Source organism: Chiloscyllium plagiosum, unplaced genomic scaffold (genome assembly GCF_037043375.1).
Source record: "Chiloscyllium plagiosum isolate Xiang-an unplaced genomic scaffold, Cpla_swu_hap1 HiC_scaffold_10, whole genome shotgun sequence".
Classification (NCBI taxonomy): domain Eukaryota; kingdom Metazoa; phylum Chordata; class Chondrichthyes; order Orectolobiformes; family Hemiscylliidae; genus Chiloscyllium; species Chiloscyllium plagiosum.
The window spans coordinates 108,638,242-108,653,140 of record NW_028270148.1 but is presented as its reverse complement, the minus strand read 5'-3'; the positions used below and the strand labels follow the sequence as shown (position 1 = coordinate 108,653,140).

Sequence of the window (14,899 nt, the reverse complement as noted above, 5' to 3'; positions counted from 1 at the left end):
TATTGGGACATTGGGGGTGGAGAGGTGTGTGGGGAAGGAAATAGGTGTCAAGTTGGAGTCGTGGGTGCATGAGGTAATTATGGGGTAGGTTGAATAGTTACTCAGGAGTTAGACTACATGTTTAATGGTCGAACATTTCTAATGATTAATTTCATCAGACCCCTCTGAATTCCCCAATTTAAGAAGGATACTTTCAGAGGGTTACAAGAATTAGAATCCCTAAACTGTGGAAACAGGCCCTTTGGCCCAACAAGTCCACAGTGACCTCCAAAGAGTATCCCACCCAGACCCATTCACCTACATTGTTACTCTATATTTACCCCTGATTCATGCACCCAACCTACACATCCCTGAAGACTATGGGCAATTTACCTTGGCCAATCCACCTAAACTGCACATCTTTGGATTGTGGGAGCACCCGGAGGAAACCCACACAGACGTGGGGAGAATGTGCAAACTCCACACAGACAGTCTGGAGGCTGGAATTGAATCCAGGTCCCTGGTGCTGTAAGGCAGTAGTGCTAACCATTGAGCTACCATGCCACCCAGAGAGGAGTGGAGAGGAATTACCCCATGGAATCTTTGATTCCCTGGGCAATCCTGCTGAAATGGAGATTCCACAGGCACAACTCCCATCCATGTTGGAATAACATGATGGACTGTCCGACCATCAGAAAATCCAAGTCAATATTCTTCATCCCTGAAGATGTGTGATCACACTGGAGCACGGCCCCACCAGTGTCTATGACACTCTTCTACTTCTTCAGCAGTCCTTCGGGACCAAGGACGACACACCCCACGATGGAGTTCTGGGTCCTGAGGTCTCCGATTCAGGATTTGTACACTCTGCCACAGATACTTTCTGAACAGGCTGAAGGGTGGAAGTCTCAGGTTATCGCTCACTCCTTCTACTGTCTGCACTTGGTCTCTACCTGGGCCTGTCGGAGATTTGTTGCTTTGCAGACGCTTCTCACGAGTTAGCGAGGATATTGCATTTTTTCAGGGAGGTTTTGGGGATGTTATTGAAGCGTTCCTCCTGGTAATCACTTTCAGCGACAGAGCTCAGTACAGAGCTTGTTTTGGAAGCTTTATGTCAGGCATGTAAACAATGTGGTCCACTCAATGCAGTTCATTAAGTGTAAACAATGCAGCGATGCTCGGGATGTTAGCTGGACAGAGGGTTAGGGTGGTATTGGAGCGTCTATCCTGCCAGTGAATTTGTGGGATTTTGCAGAGGCATTGCTGGTGACTTTTCTTCAGGGATCGGATATTGTATATACTATTGTGCTGTAGATCGTGACCGGGTATAGGTTTGATATCTCTATTAAATATTTGGTTCCTCAGTCAGCTCAGGGCTGCACTAGCAAGTTGGTGGCAATGCTGAAATTCATTGTCTACCAAGTCACACAGAGGACGTAGGCTTCATGGCGAGACAAGTCTAAGAAAAGTGCAGAGAGCAGCAGAAACTCTCTATACTTCAACCTCATAAAAAACCTTCGATTCTGTTAGCTGGTAGGAAATATCAACATTCTCCTCAAATTGGGCAGTCTGCAAACGTTTGCCACCATCCCCCACCTGCTGCACCATGATGTACAAGCCATGATCCTCACCAATGGATCCATCGCAGGGCCCATTGCGTGTGCAAACCGGGGGTCAAGTGAGGCTGTGTCATTGCACCAATGCTCTTCTCCATCCCCCGCACCACTACGCTGTATCCACGAAGACTGGAGTGGAGCTTCTCTCGGGGGATGAGCGGGGAAACTGGTCAGCCGGTGTAACCACCAGCCAAAACCAGCCCCAAACTCTGTCACTGAGCTATGTTATGCAGATATGTGTGCAAGCTCAGAAGCCGACCTCCAAACCACCATCACAGCATTCATGGAGGTGAATGAGAGCATAGGCCTTTGGTTAAATATTTGGAAGATAAAGGCTCCCACTGTGCAACCATCAAGACCCACAGCAAACCAATGGACAATGCGGACCAATGCTCAGCCCCCTCTCACTCACCCTTTAACACTTTATACAACTATGTATCAGTAGACTATTAGAAGCAGCCAGATATCTCTTGAGACTCTAAGGACCATCCTAAAAGTAACGAGGGACGTTCAATTGAGGCTTTTTATGGACTTGCATTTAGAGACCAAAATAGATAAAAGTTATCGCAGAAATATTTACAATTTGTTTGTTTGTTCGTCAAGAGTGCTAATCAATGGGGAAATAACTGACCTCGGAAATCAACTTTGCATTGAAGACAATGCTGCTCCTTTTGAAAGTTCGAGAGGTATTTTTACTGGGAAGACAGGCCTGTTGTCAAGAGGCTATTTTGCGAGAAGCAGTATTGCAAAGACCAAGAGGAAACTTAAGGAGTGATTATGGTTTAATTTGTTCAACATGGCCTCTCGATAATAGAGAAATCATTATATTTTTGTTTTGTTTGTCCCCTTCTTCCATTTCAATGGAGGAACTATTCTGGATGGGACCCTACAGATAGATGGCCTTTTCAATGTGTCTTTTTTTCAAATATTTAAGCACGTGTCGAAGACATTGCAAGCTCAATAAGTAATGTACATAGAAAAGCCCATGACTATAAATTAGATTCCCTACAGTATGGAAATAGGCCCTTCAGCGCAACAATCCACACCAACCTTCCGAAGAGTAGCCCACCCAAACCCACTCCCCATACTTACCCCTGACTAATGCTCCTAACACTACGGGCAATTTAGCATGGCCAATTCACCTGACCTGCACATCTTTGGATTGTGGGAGGAAACTGGAGCACCCGGAGGAAACCCACGCAGACACTGGGAGAACATGCAAACTCCACACAGTCAGCTGAGGCTGGAATTGAATCCAGGTCCCTGCTGCTTTGAGGCAGCAATGCTGACCACTGAGTCACCATGCCATCCCATAAATGGGCAGTTTTAGACCACTCTTGAGTTTGCTTCCCATGGTAAGTTAGAAAGGTCTTTACTCTATTTAATTCATCTGCTCCATCTTAAATATCTCGGTAAATGGTAGAATTAAGATCCGTTTGGTGAAAGTTAATGAAGTTTTGGAAAAGAATTTATCAACTCAACTGAGAAGCCAAAAGTTCTGGAAACGCTCAGTATCTATGGAGAGACAACAGAGTTAATGCTTCGGGAACAGTGACCCTTCTTCAGAACTGAAAGGTTAACTCTGCTTTCTCTCCAGAGAAGCTGCCAGACCTGCAGAACTTTTCCAGCAAATGTCTGTTTTTGTTTCTGATTTCCAGCATCCATGTTCCTTTGGATTTTCTTATTGCCACAGAAGCTGAGTTCATTCCCCAGACCTCAATTTTCTTAGCGCAAAAGGTAGATTCACTTTATCTTCGCCCCAGGATCAATGTGAAATAACATCACTGTTAGTCTACATCTACTCAGATTCACCTTTCACTTCCCTTCAAATGCAAACAGCAATAAGTTTATGATGGTAATTTATGTAATATAAAGTCAGCTGTTCTTTGCAGAGAACCTTCGTAAGAGCTGCTTTGCAGACGTTATGGATAAACATAGATAATTTCCTTGTTAAAAATGGGTACATTACCAGAATTGGACATAATTGCACTGACAAAGATAGTGCATTATTACCATCCTAATATGGGAGTTGACTGCACACCAATACATTGCAGTAAAACTGTGGCCAATGCAGCACTTGGCTGTTAGTGTGACACTTGCCTGATGTGGAACACAGACATTCATACGAATATGAATTACCTTCATGGCACTTGAATGGGGTATATTGGAATATCATGCGCATTCCATTCCAGTGTGGAACACGACTAGAGACACAGATAAAGTTAATAACATATTATTTAATGAAGGACGTGCGAACTCACAGGATGAAATAAATGATTTTATCACCTTGGGAAGAATGTCATTGATCAACATTCTCTGTGATATTTCAGGTGCACACAGTTGTTCTGCTATTACATAAAGCTAGTGTCAAACTCAAAATGCCTCTCACTGGTAAATCCTTCCAGCAATCCCATTTCCAGCTGTTTGTTTTCCCTGTTCAGCGCTGCAAGGAAGAATTTACTGAGGAATTCAATTGCGAAGAAACGCAGTTGCTGAAGTTCGAATCAAAAACAGAAGTTGCTGCAGAAGCTCACCAGGTCTGGCAGCGTCTGTGAAGAGAAATCAAAGTTCACGTTTCGGGTCCTGTGACCCTTCCTCAGAAATGGTGATGATGGGAAAAGAATGGAGACAGTCCACAGAATTGCTCAGACACGTTTGCATTGTCCAAGTGGTATTACTCTTCCAGAAGTTAAATGGTTCTTAAAGAGTTAATATTTGAGCTACTCTAAGACCCACCCAGTCTGACATTGCCACACAGCCTCTGGATAGAAAACATGGCCTTCTTCACAAATGTCTTCTTCACCTTGTTGGTTTTCTTAATAAAACAAAGAATTAATGTATTCCGGATATCGTTGTTCTTACGTAATAAATGACCTTGTTACCTAAAACAAGCACAATTTCAAGAGAGACTTATCCTTGGCCCATCCTCCACCGCAGATTGCTGAACAGCCCTTGGAACAGTACTGCTGGCATTGATGGCAGAATTCTACCCTAACCACAATAATTGATATTCAGACATCAAAATATAACATGATGGTAAGCACTGGATAGCACATCGTGTTTATAATGATTATTTAGATTCATACAGCACAGAAACAGACCTCTTGGTCCAACCAGTCCATGCTGACCATAATCCCAAACTAAACTAGTCCCACCTGCTTGTGCTTGACCCATATCTTCAGAGAACCATAGAATCCCGACAGTGGGGAAACAGGCCCATCAGTCCAACCAATCCATACCGACCATCCAAAGAGTATCCCACCTAGATCCATTCCCCTAACCTATTATCCCATATTCACCCCTGACTAATGCACCTAACCTACACATCCCTGAACACTATGGGCAATTTAGCACTGCCAATCCACCTAACCTGGACATCTTAGGATTGTGGGAGGACACTGGAGCACCTAGAAGAAACCCACACAGACACAGGGAGAATGAGCAAACTCCACACAGACAATCTATCTTTGTAATTGTACTCACATCCACCACTTCCTCTGGACGTTCATTCCACACGTAAACCACTCTCTGAGTAAAACAACTGACCCTCATGTCTTTTTTAAACTTGGTCAGAAAGAATTTCCAAAAGGCGTGTCAATGTGCACCAACCTATTCTAACCTATACCAAAGACTTTAGAATTTTACATTGCACGGGGATCCTGAGCACATCTGCCCTCTGGTGACTCATTTGACAGGGCCCTGTGGCCCAAATAGATTGTGGCTGCATCTGCAAACACAAGCAAGTTGGCTACTGGCATGAGATGCACAGGTCACCCCCATCTCCGTTGTAAAGGTGTCCAAGTTGATTGGGATTGGAGACAATGCATCAGATTTCCTGGAGACAAGCAGTCAGGAAGGACAGGGAAAAACTAGCGATCCATAGACATGACCCAGATACTGGAAAAGACAGCCCATGGCAGGAAAAACACATCGGTCAACCAGGGGCCATAGCTATTGATTTGAGCCGCAATGGAAGGGGCTGCTAATCTTGGTCAGCTGCCCTGGCCACACCAGTGCTGAACTGAATTGAACTGAATTCATTGTCACGTGTACCGAGGCACAGTGAAAAGCTTTGTCTTGTGAGCAATACAGGCAGATCCCAGAGTTAAGTAGCATAGCTAAGTAAATAATAGGTAAACAGCAGCAAAACCAAAAACACAGGTAAAGGCGAATATTAAGAGTTTGTGAGGCCATTCAGTATTCTAACAACAGTAGGGTAGAAACTGTTACGAAACCGGCTGGTGCGTGTGTTCAGGCTTCTGTACCTTCTCTGTGATGTAGAGGTTGTAGAAAAACACTGCAAGGGTGGGATGGATCTTTGAGAATGCTGGCGGCCTTTCCCCGACAGCCGGCCTGGTAGATGGATTCTGTAGATGGGAGGTTGGCCTTTGTGATTGTCTGGGCCGAGCTCACCACTCTCTGTAACCGTCTCCGATCTTGAATGGTACAGTTTCCATACCAGGTAGTGATACATCCAGATAGAATGCTCTCGATGGCACGCCTATAAAAGTTGGCAAGGGTATTCACCGTCATACCAAATTTCCTCAGCTGCCTGAGGAAGAAGAGATGTTGTTGGGCCTTTGTAACCAGTGCATCCACATGAACAGTCCAAGAAAGCTTGTTGTGGATGGCCACTCCCAGGAGCTTGACACTCTCCACTCAGTCCACCTCTTGACAAACAACCTGGGAACAGTCCCTCATTCTCAGACCAAAACCTACTCCCAAAGGCAGTGATTTCCAATTAGTCTAACAAATGCTGGCTGAAACCTATTGTGAGACTCATGTAAGGTTGGTATACTGCAGAATTATTAGGACAGCAAACAATGCATTTGAAGTGGACATTGTTGATGACTCCAAAAATGTAGCTGACACTAATCCTGAACACTCAATAGCTTAACCACTTGGTTTTGGTGAATGGGTCTTACCAGTAAGGACTGCTATCAGTTTGATCTCTCCAGCTAAAATTTACAACAAAATATAGTCCATAGTTACGCCACAAACCAGTCTGGTTAAGAAACATATAACCATCACAACAATGATGCTGATCTGAGGTGTCTGCAGAATGGTGACAGTCAACAAGATTGCTTAGTGCAGTGCCTTATTGGGATCATCAGCAGTCACATATGTGACTTGGATTTGCTAAGTAAGTGAGCTAGGTATTCGGTGCAAGGTTCATTCATTACAGCTATAATACGCTGAACAGTGTCCAGATTACGCAACTCAATCAGAAAGACTAGGTCGAGCTACTATTAAGTTGAAAGTACGATAGCTTACAATTGCCATCACAAAATCGATAGGAAACAAATTTACCAACTGAGCGCAAGTCTCTTAAGGTCAACTCAGTCAAGAAATGCCAGTAATTTGCAGACGCCTCAGCAAACTGTGCAGTGCTTTGGATCAGCTGTCCAGAGCAATTTGATGTTGGAATTTACAGTAAGACAGCAATCATCTTCAATGTGCAGATTATACATTTGCCTGGGGAAGCATTAGAAGGAAATAGATATTTTCAATCAATTATGGACAGATGGGGCAGATGGGACTTGAACCCTTGATCTGTATCAGTGCACCACCACTACAGTCCCACGAGCAGGTAATATATTCGCAGTGCCACGGTGATTAAGCAGGGGCATGAGGCTGAATGGATTCCTCTGCGGAGAGCTGGCCCAGACTCAATGGGCCGAACGGCCTCGGTGTGCCAGCTCGATGATGTGAGCAGAAGACAGAAATTAGAAGTGATTGCTGCCAAAAGAAGCTGAAACAGGTCGGTGGGTCTCTCCCTTTTGAACTTTCAGCTACAGTCAATGCACTTGCTCAAAGGGTGGAGGAAATAGATACTAAATAACTCCCAAGGAGGATGGGTATTTGAAAAGGAAAGTGTTGCTGGGCTGTGGCGAAAGAGGATGGGTGGGAGGGCAAGGGGATGAATTAGGTACGTCTTACAAAGAGCTAGCAAGTACACATGGGCCAAACAGCCTCATATCACCCTCTGAGATTTTCCACTTCCAGGAAATGTCTCCTTCATATCATAAACACAGTCATCTGCCAGGTCCCAATGAGCCAATAATAGACCTGTATTGATACAGGGCATTCCATCGGATCAGGACACCCCAAAATGGTTAGCATCGCTGCCTCACAGCGCCAGAGACCCGGGTTCGATTCCAGCCTTGGGTGACTATCTGTGTGAAGTTTGCACATTTTCCCCGTGTCTGCGTGGGTTTCCTCCGGGTGCTCCGGTTTCATCCCACAATCCAATGTAGATGGCTTGGTTACGCTAAATTGCCCCATAGTGTCCAGGGACGTGCAGACTAGTTGGATTAGCAACGGAAAATGCAGGGTTACAGAGGTTATGTGGATGAGCAATGGGAAATGTAGGGTTACAGAGATAGGGTTGGGGGTCTGGCTCTGGGTGGGATGTTCTTCAAAGAGTCAGTGCCGACTCAATGGGCCGAATGGCCTCTTTCTGCACTGTCGAGATTCTATGAGAAGCACGGAAAAATAAAAAAACTTTTTCAAGTTTGATTGTCAAGTGTGAGGTGCTCCCATTTGTTTCATTAACCTTTTACTAACTAGGATCTCGTGAATGCTGATCATTTGCTGGTGATGCTCAAGAAGTCATCTCTCAGTCTGTACTATCTGCAGCAGCACCAAGATGACCCACAGTGTATCTTGTTTTATAGACTCTCCCATCAATGCAGTCCTCAGAGTGATTGTATGTAATGACTGTTGGCTGAAATGATTTCCCCTCTCCCTTTTCCCTCCTTCACCCTGACAGAGAGGCTACACCAGGAGCGCGCTATCACACAGCTACTGCCAACATGTTCCTGATCAACCTGTTCAGAGATGTTACAGAATAGAATATTACTGCTACAGCGCAGAAAGAGACCATTCAAACTATCAAAGTCTGCACGGATCCTCCGAAGAGCATCCAACCCTTTCACCGTGCACTAACTCACTTAGCCTACACATCCCTAGTCAGTGTACCCACCTCTTGAGCAGATGGAACTTGAACCCCGGACTCCTAGTCCAAAGGCAGAGACTGTATCACTGCACCACAACAGCGCTGCCTTTCTTGTTGGTTTTATTGAGCAATGGTCAGGAACAAGCCTTACAGATGCTTTTTGTGGACTATTCTGTGGATTGGAAATCAACACTGAGTCAAGATTAGAGGGGTGCTGGAAAAGCACAGCAGGTCAGGCAGCATCTGAGGAGCAGGAAAATCAACATTTCGAGCAAAAGCCCTTTCATCCCTTCGGAATGATGCCCGAAATGTCGATTCATCCTGCTCCTCAGATGCTGCCTGACCTGCTGTGCTTTTCCAGCACCACTCTAATCTTGACTCTGATCTCCAGCATCTGCAGTCCTCACTTTCACCTAATCAATGCTGAGTACCCACTCCAGTCTTTGTGGCTCCCCACTACTGCCTCAGCTGTATTCATTCATTTGAGGAGCCCTTAAGTAGATGTTAATGATCGAACAATGAAGTAAATATATGAACAGTGTTCCAGCGGTGTGAGCTTTAATTACAGAGTTGACTTTCAATCCTTGTTAATTTGCTTATTAAACAGAAAAAGAAAACTCAACAGATGGAAGTTATTATCGCAGATGTATCAATCTTGAGGAAGTAACTGCGAAAGATATTGAGAGAGTCATCAAAATATATGGTTTCCTGCACAGTGTTTCCACACAGGACTTGTTGCTATGCACCAATTTACGATGATATATTCAAAGCTTCAAGCACTGCCTCAGTGACTCTTTCAGACTATTTTTCTTAGTCTGGTCCTTTCAATGTTCCAAATTGGACACAGATCAGTAGTCCAAACTGCCATAAGGAATACATACAAGCATAACAATAATAATGTACAATTATAGCTTCAATAATAATTCATTTTGCTTCAGTGTTTCCTTTATGTCAGCGTGCATTACTGATCGTCTTGCTTAGCAAAGTTCAGAGTTCAGAATAACAATGAATTTTTATTTCTTCCAAATATGGTGCAGTATACTTCACTCTGAAACATCCTTTGAATACAGAAAGGATCCAACTGCACTGCTTCCATGCTAAAGGCATTGTTGGATTGTACTAAAAGCAGCATCTAATTAACTGAAGAACCATTCCACTTGACCTTATCAGCTCCAATAAAAATGTTCATTACTCATTATTCAGATTGCTTGCTCTCACTTGTCCCGTTTGCCAATGTTAATTGGGTTGGTTTGAGAGGAGAGTGCACCCAAACTTCGGTGGATGGCAAATATTAGAATCTTAGCTCAACTGTCTGAAACTAACCCAGTTCTTGCTACAGCTAGGACCAGGGATATATTAAGGCCTGGAGTTTGAAGGGGGGGCTCACTGTGCTTGAGTCAGGAGCTGGGATAATAGCAGGGAGATGGAGGAGGGGTTGGCTGAGCCAGGAATTCTGAATTCTATTCCTCCTACAGCAACTTGTGTTCACAGAGCGTCTTCAGTTTCACCAAATGGTGCTAAGCTACCATACAGTTCAATGTCCAAGAAAAGTTATACCGGGGACCCTCGATTATCTGAATACCAATTATCCAAAAACTTGCGGTCCCGATAGAAACATTACATCAAAGACGTGTTTCCAACAGTGATCGTGTCTTTTGTTTACAGCGATTAAACAGGCACCGTCTCCAAATGACTGACCTCCCCCCCCCACAACTTTACCTGGAGTTCGACAGAGAGGTGTACCCTAACGCCTTCCATCCTTCCCCAGATAATCGCTCCAACATTGTCCTGTACAAGGCAAATGTGGAACCTGTCAAAAATTTGGAGTAAAAAGTTGAGTGTGTGTGCAACAGCACCAGCAGTCTTTTTGTTGTTGCACAGTCTGGCTGCCCCGCTGAGGGCGGCTAGGGTGGATGGGGAGCTCCCGGGGGGATGTGGTAGCAGGCAGGCAGAGGGACAATGTTGGTCGGGGTTGGGGGTCATGGGGCGGTGTTGGACTGGGTTCTGTGGGCAGGCGGTGGGTGGTTTTGGGTGCAGGTTCTCATGTGCTATATGATGTTGCAGTTTCCTGAACGGGCAGCAGACTTTAAAAACTCCGAGCCCCAGAGGAAAGGCATTTAATCGATTAACCGAATAATCGATTATCCGAAAAAAGTAGTGTCCGCTCATCTTGTTCGGATAATCAAGGTTACATGCCTCTCACAGCCTTGTGATGGCCCAAGTACTCTGTCTCGCCAATGATACACCTCTAAAGTTTCACCACTGTCGTAATGTAGGAAACCTGAGAGCCAGTTTGTGCACAGCAAGTTTCCACTAACAGCAATGCAATAATGACCCAATAATCAATTTTAGCAAAGTTTTCCAAAGGTTGCATGTTGGCCAGCAGACCAGGGAGAACACTTTGCTATTTGTCAAATATTACCATTTATGTCCACCAGAGAAGGTCTGCCTAGTTTTACAGACACAAGGGTCAATTTTTTTTTTTACAGAGAGTGACTCACGTGCGGAATGAACTTCCAGAGGAAGTGGTGGATTCGGGTACAATTAAAATGCTTAACAGACATTTGGATAAGTACATGAATAAGAGATGTTTAGAAGTGTATGGGCCAAGCACAGGCAGGTGGGACGAGTGTAGTTTGGGATTATAGTCAGTATGGACTGGTTGGACCGAAGGGTCTGTTTCCGTGCTTTATGTCTCCAGGACTCCATATTTTCCTACTTCTCGGATGCTGCTTGAGCTGCTGTGCTTTTCCAGCACCATTCTGATCTAAACTCAATATCAACCACTAACAGTTGCAATAAAGGAAAAGTTGGGAGAATGGAGATAAAGTTCACTGGGTTTGCAAATGTTAGAGCTGTGAATTTCCTGCACCTCTCATTGCTCACAAGGGGGAAAACTCCAAGTCCCAGTCAACTGAATGGAACGCAGTTCTGAGGGAGTAATGCACTATCAGTGATACTGGTTTTCAGATGAGGCATCAAACCAATTGCACTCTGTCCTTTCAAGAGAACAGTAAAGATGTTGCTTCTCATTTGTTGTGCGCGATATGGACATTTGTTACCTATTCCTAACTGGCAGTGACTTTGTGGCCTGTTAGCCCATTTCAGAATGCAATAAGAGTCAACATATTAATGTAGGTTTTGGGTCACATGTAGACTAATCAGGATTAGTATTTGATTTTTTTTTCTAAAGGCTATTAGTAAACTAGATGGTAAGTTATGACAATTCACATTGGTTACCATTGACATTACCATCAAAGATTCCTCTACAATCAATATCCTGGGTCTCACCACTGACCAGAAATTGAACTGGATTCGCTATAAAAGAAACTGTGGGCTGCAGATGGTGGAGATCAGAGTTGAGAGCGTGGTGCTGGAAGGGCTTATGCCCGAAACATCGATTCACCTGCTCCTCGGAGGCTGCCTGACCTGCTGTGCTTTTCCAGCACCACACTCTTGACTCTAGATCACAGGCCAGGAATCCTGCACCTCACACAGGCTCCCTATCGTGAAGGAAAAGAGGGATGTGGGAGCAAACATCTCCTGCATGTTCACCTCCAAATCATGCACCTTCTTGACTTGCAAATATATCGCTGCTCCTTCTTTGTTGCTGGAATCCTAGAACTCACAACCTAACAGCACCTGTGGGAATAGTTTAATTGTATTGACCAAATGGTCTAACGAGGCCATTCAATGCCAGCTTCTTTGGACAACAAGGTTAGACAATGATTGTCTTGCCAGCCCTGCCTACATCATACAGAAGGGAGAAAGTGAGGTCTGCAGATGCTGGAGAGCAAAGTTGAAACTTTATTGCTGGAACAGCACAGCAGGTCAGGCAGCATCCAGGGAACAGGAGATTCGACGTTTCGGGCACAGGCCCTTCTTCAGGAATTCCTGAAGAAGGGCCTGTGCCCGAAACGTCGAATCTCCTGTTCCCTGGATGCTGCCTGACCTGCTGTGCTGTTCCAGCAATAAAGTTTCAACTACATCATACAGAACAATAGGTTTTAAAAATGCCTTCAAAAGATGAGGTAAAGTGGACTTGAATACTCACCACTGTGATCAGACTGAGATCGAGTGAATGCTGCCTGACCTGCTGTGCTTTTCCAGCGTCACACCCGTTCACCTCAGCAAGTCAAGCTTCAGTTGTCCATTTTAATAATTATTAACAGCACAGCTAAAGGCAACTAAAGCTCTTTCTGTATATCATACATAATCACATGCTGTTGTACATCAGCTTTCGATTTCAACATGTGCCATGTAAGGTGATCCCCAGGCTCAATACCTACAGACAAGGTTTAAATGTTTGAATGGGATTTGATTGCGTCCAGAGACAGTATTCCTCCCATCAACTGGCATTTCTGGTTTACTGACACCACTGTGATTCTTCTATGCATGCCAGATAGCACAACTTCTCCTGTACCTTGCAACCAGAAAGCGAGAAACACAAGGAGTCAGATGCAAGCAAACACAGCAGGTGATGAAGAAGGCAAATGGTGTGTTGGCCTTCATAGCAATAGGATTCGAAGACATGAGCAGGGATGTATTGCTGAAAATGTACAGGGTCGAAAAGTGTGGCGCTGGAAAAGCACAGCAGGTCAGGCAGCATCCGAGGAGCAGGAGAGTTGATGTTTCGGGCATAAGCCCCTCATCAGGCATGTGGGGAGGCCCTAAGGGGGCTGATAGATCAATGAGAGGGGGTGGGGCTGGGAGGAAGGTAGCTGGGAAGGTGATAGGTAGATGGAGGGTGGGGGGTGAAGGTGATAGGTCGGAGAGGAGCGGATAGGTGGGAAGGAAGATGGACAGGTAGGACAGTTCATGAGGGTGGTGCCGAATTGGAGAGTTGGATCTGGGAATGTACAAGGCCTTGGTGAGACCACAACTGTCGATGACCTCTTCCATCATTTTACTGATAGTCAAAAACAGATGATAGGGCAGTAATTGGGTGTGGACCTACGATGGATGAAGGCAATACAGTGCAACCTCAGTTATCCAAACACCAATTATCTGAATTTCGGATTATCCAATCAAGATCTCAAGGTCCAGATGCTTGGGTCAACTGTGTTATCCGAACATTCGATTATCCGAACAAAATACTCCCCCCACCCCTCATGTCGTTCGGGTAATTGAGGTGGCCCTGTATACGCCTCAGGAAAAAAAGTTGATGTGTCATTGACATTAGTATCCCTTTTCTCTGGAATTATATTGGAGAGATCATTTCAGATTTGGCATTCTTGCATTTGTCCAGAAAAGTGCATGTGAAAGCTTTTATAACATGTCTCCTTCTGTTTACACAGCACAACAAACTTCCTTTTAACCAACACCTTATGAACCGACAGTCTTGATAATCTGGCAAGAATTATATACCTCAAATAGTTTACTGTATTATTTTTCCAATTGTTATAGCTTAACTTGTTTGCCTCAACATGAATATACTTGTTGTTGAATCAAATGGCCACATGAATATCAACAGTTGATTCAAATTCAAGTCAATTTCACTACAATAACCACAATTTACAGTGATATGCATGTAAACAGTTGAGTGAGAAGCTCTCTGCTGGTAGGTTATATTTAAAGCAAAGTTGTGTTATTATTTAAGTGCTTTACACTGTAAATAAAGTATAACAATGATGTGTGTACCCCTGCATTACTTAGTGTGTGGTTTACATTGATTACATGGACTTTTGATTATCCTGAATATTTGATCAACTAACACACTCCTGGTCCCCTGGGTGCCGGATTGTAAAAAGTTTACTGTATTTCCATTTGCCCTGAGCAATTTCCTGTAATGACCGTTTTTCCAGATCATAGCACAATCCCATTAACAAAGAGACAGCCCTGATTATATCTCGCTTCAACATAAACCTCAAGGGTAGCGAAAAAGAAAGAGGTGAAGATATAAAGGCAGGATTAAGCTGGTAATAGGACATTCTTTTTTACCGAATGGGGAATAAATATTGGGACATTTAAAAACCTTAGAGTCACCCAAGATCCCAATGTGATGGGGAGGTGGTGAAGGTGGGGAGGATACCCAGGGGATGATTCTGGGTGAGTGAACTGGATGGAAGATAAGGCTTTCTTCACTGATACGTGGACACGGAGAAAGGGACAGATGTATCTCTAGCCTGTAATGTTACGAATCAAATGAAATACCTTTATTTTCTCTGGTGCGAAACCTAACTTTCATGGTTCAAAGACGCGATTTATTGAAGGATTTTGTCTTGCCTTCAGCAAGATATTTTGCCAGAATCCTGAGTTCTGTACACCAAATGACCATTTCATGGGGCAAGGAATACCAAAGAGAATTCTCAATGTAATAGTGTGTAAGGAAACCCTAACATTACTA

At 44.2% G+C, this 14,899-nt stretch overlaps 1 protein-coding gene and 1 long non-coding RNA gene across 4 annotated transcripts in view; one reads left to right on the top strand and one right to left on the bottom strand.

The window, feature by feature from the left end:
- LOC148149060 (uncharacterized) overlaps positions 1-4,363 on the top strand; it is a 40,863-nt gene extending 36,500 nt beyond the window's left edge. For both annotated transcript variants that reach the window (XR_015758322.1, XR_015758321.1), the window contains exon 4: positions 4,037-4,363. This is a non-coding gene — a long non-coding RNA (uncharacterized LOC148149060). The remainder of the gene's footprint in view (positions 1-4,036) is intronic.
- Positions 1-14,899, bottom strand: part of plcb1 (phospholipase C beta 1) — an 867,193-nt gene that overhangs the window by 430,102 nt on the left and 422,192 nt on the right. The window lies entirely within an intron of this gene.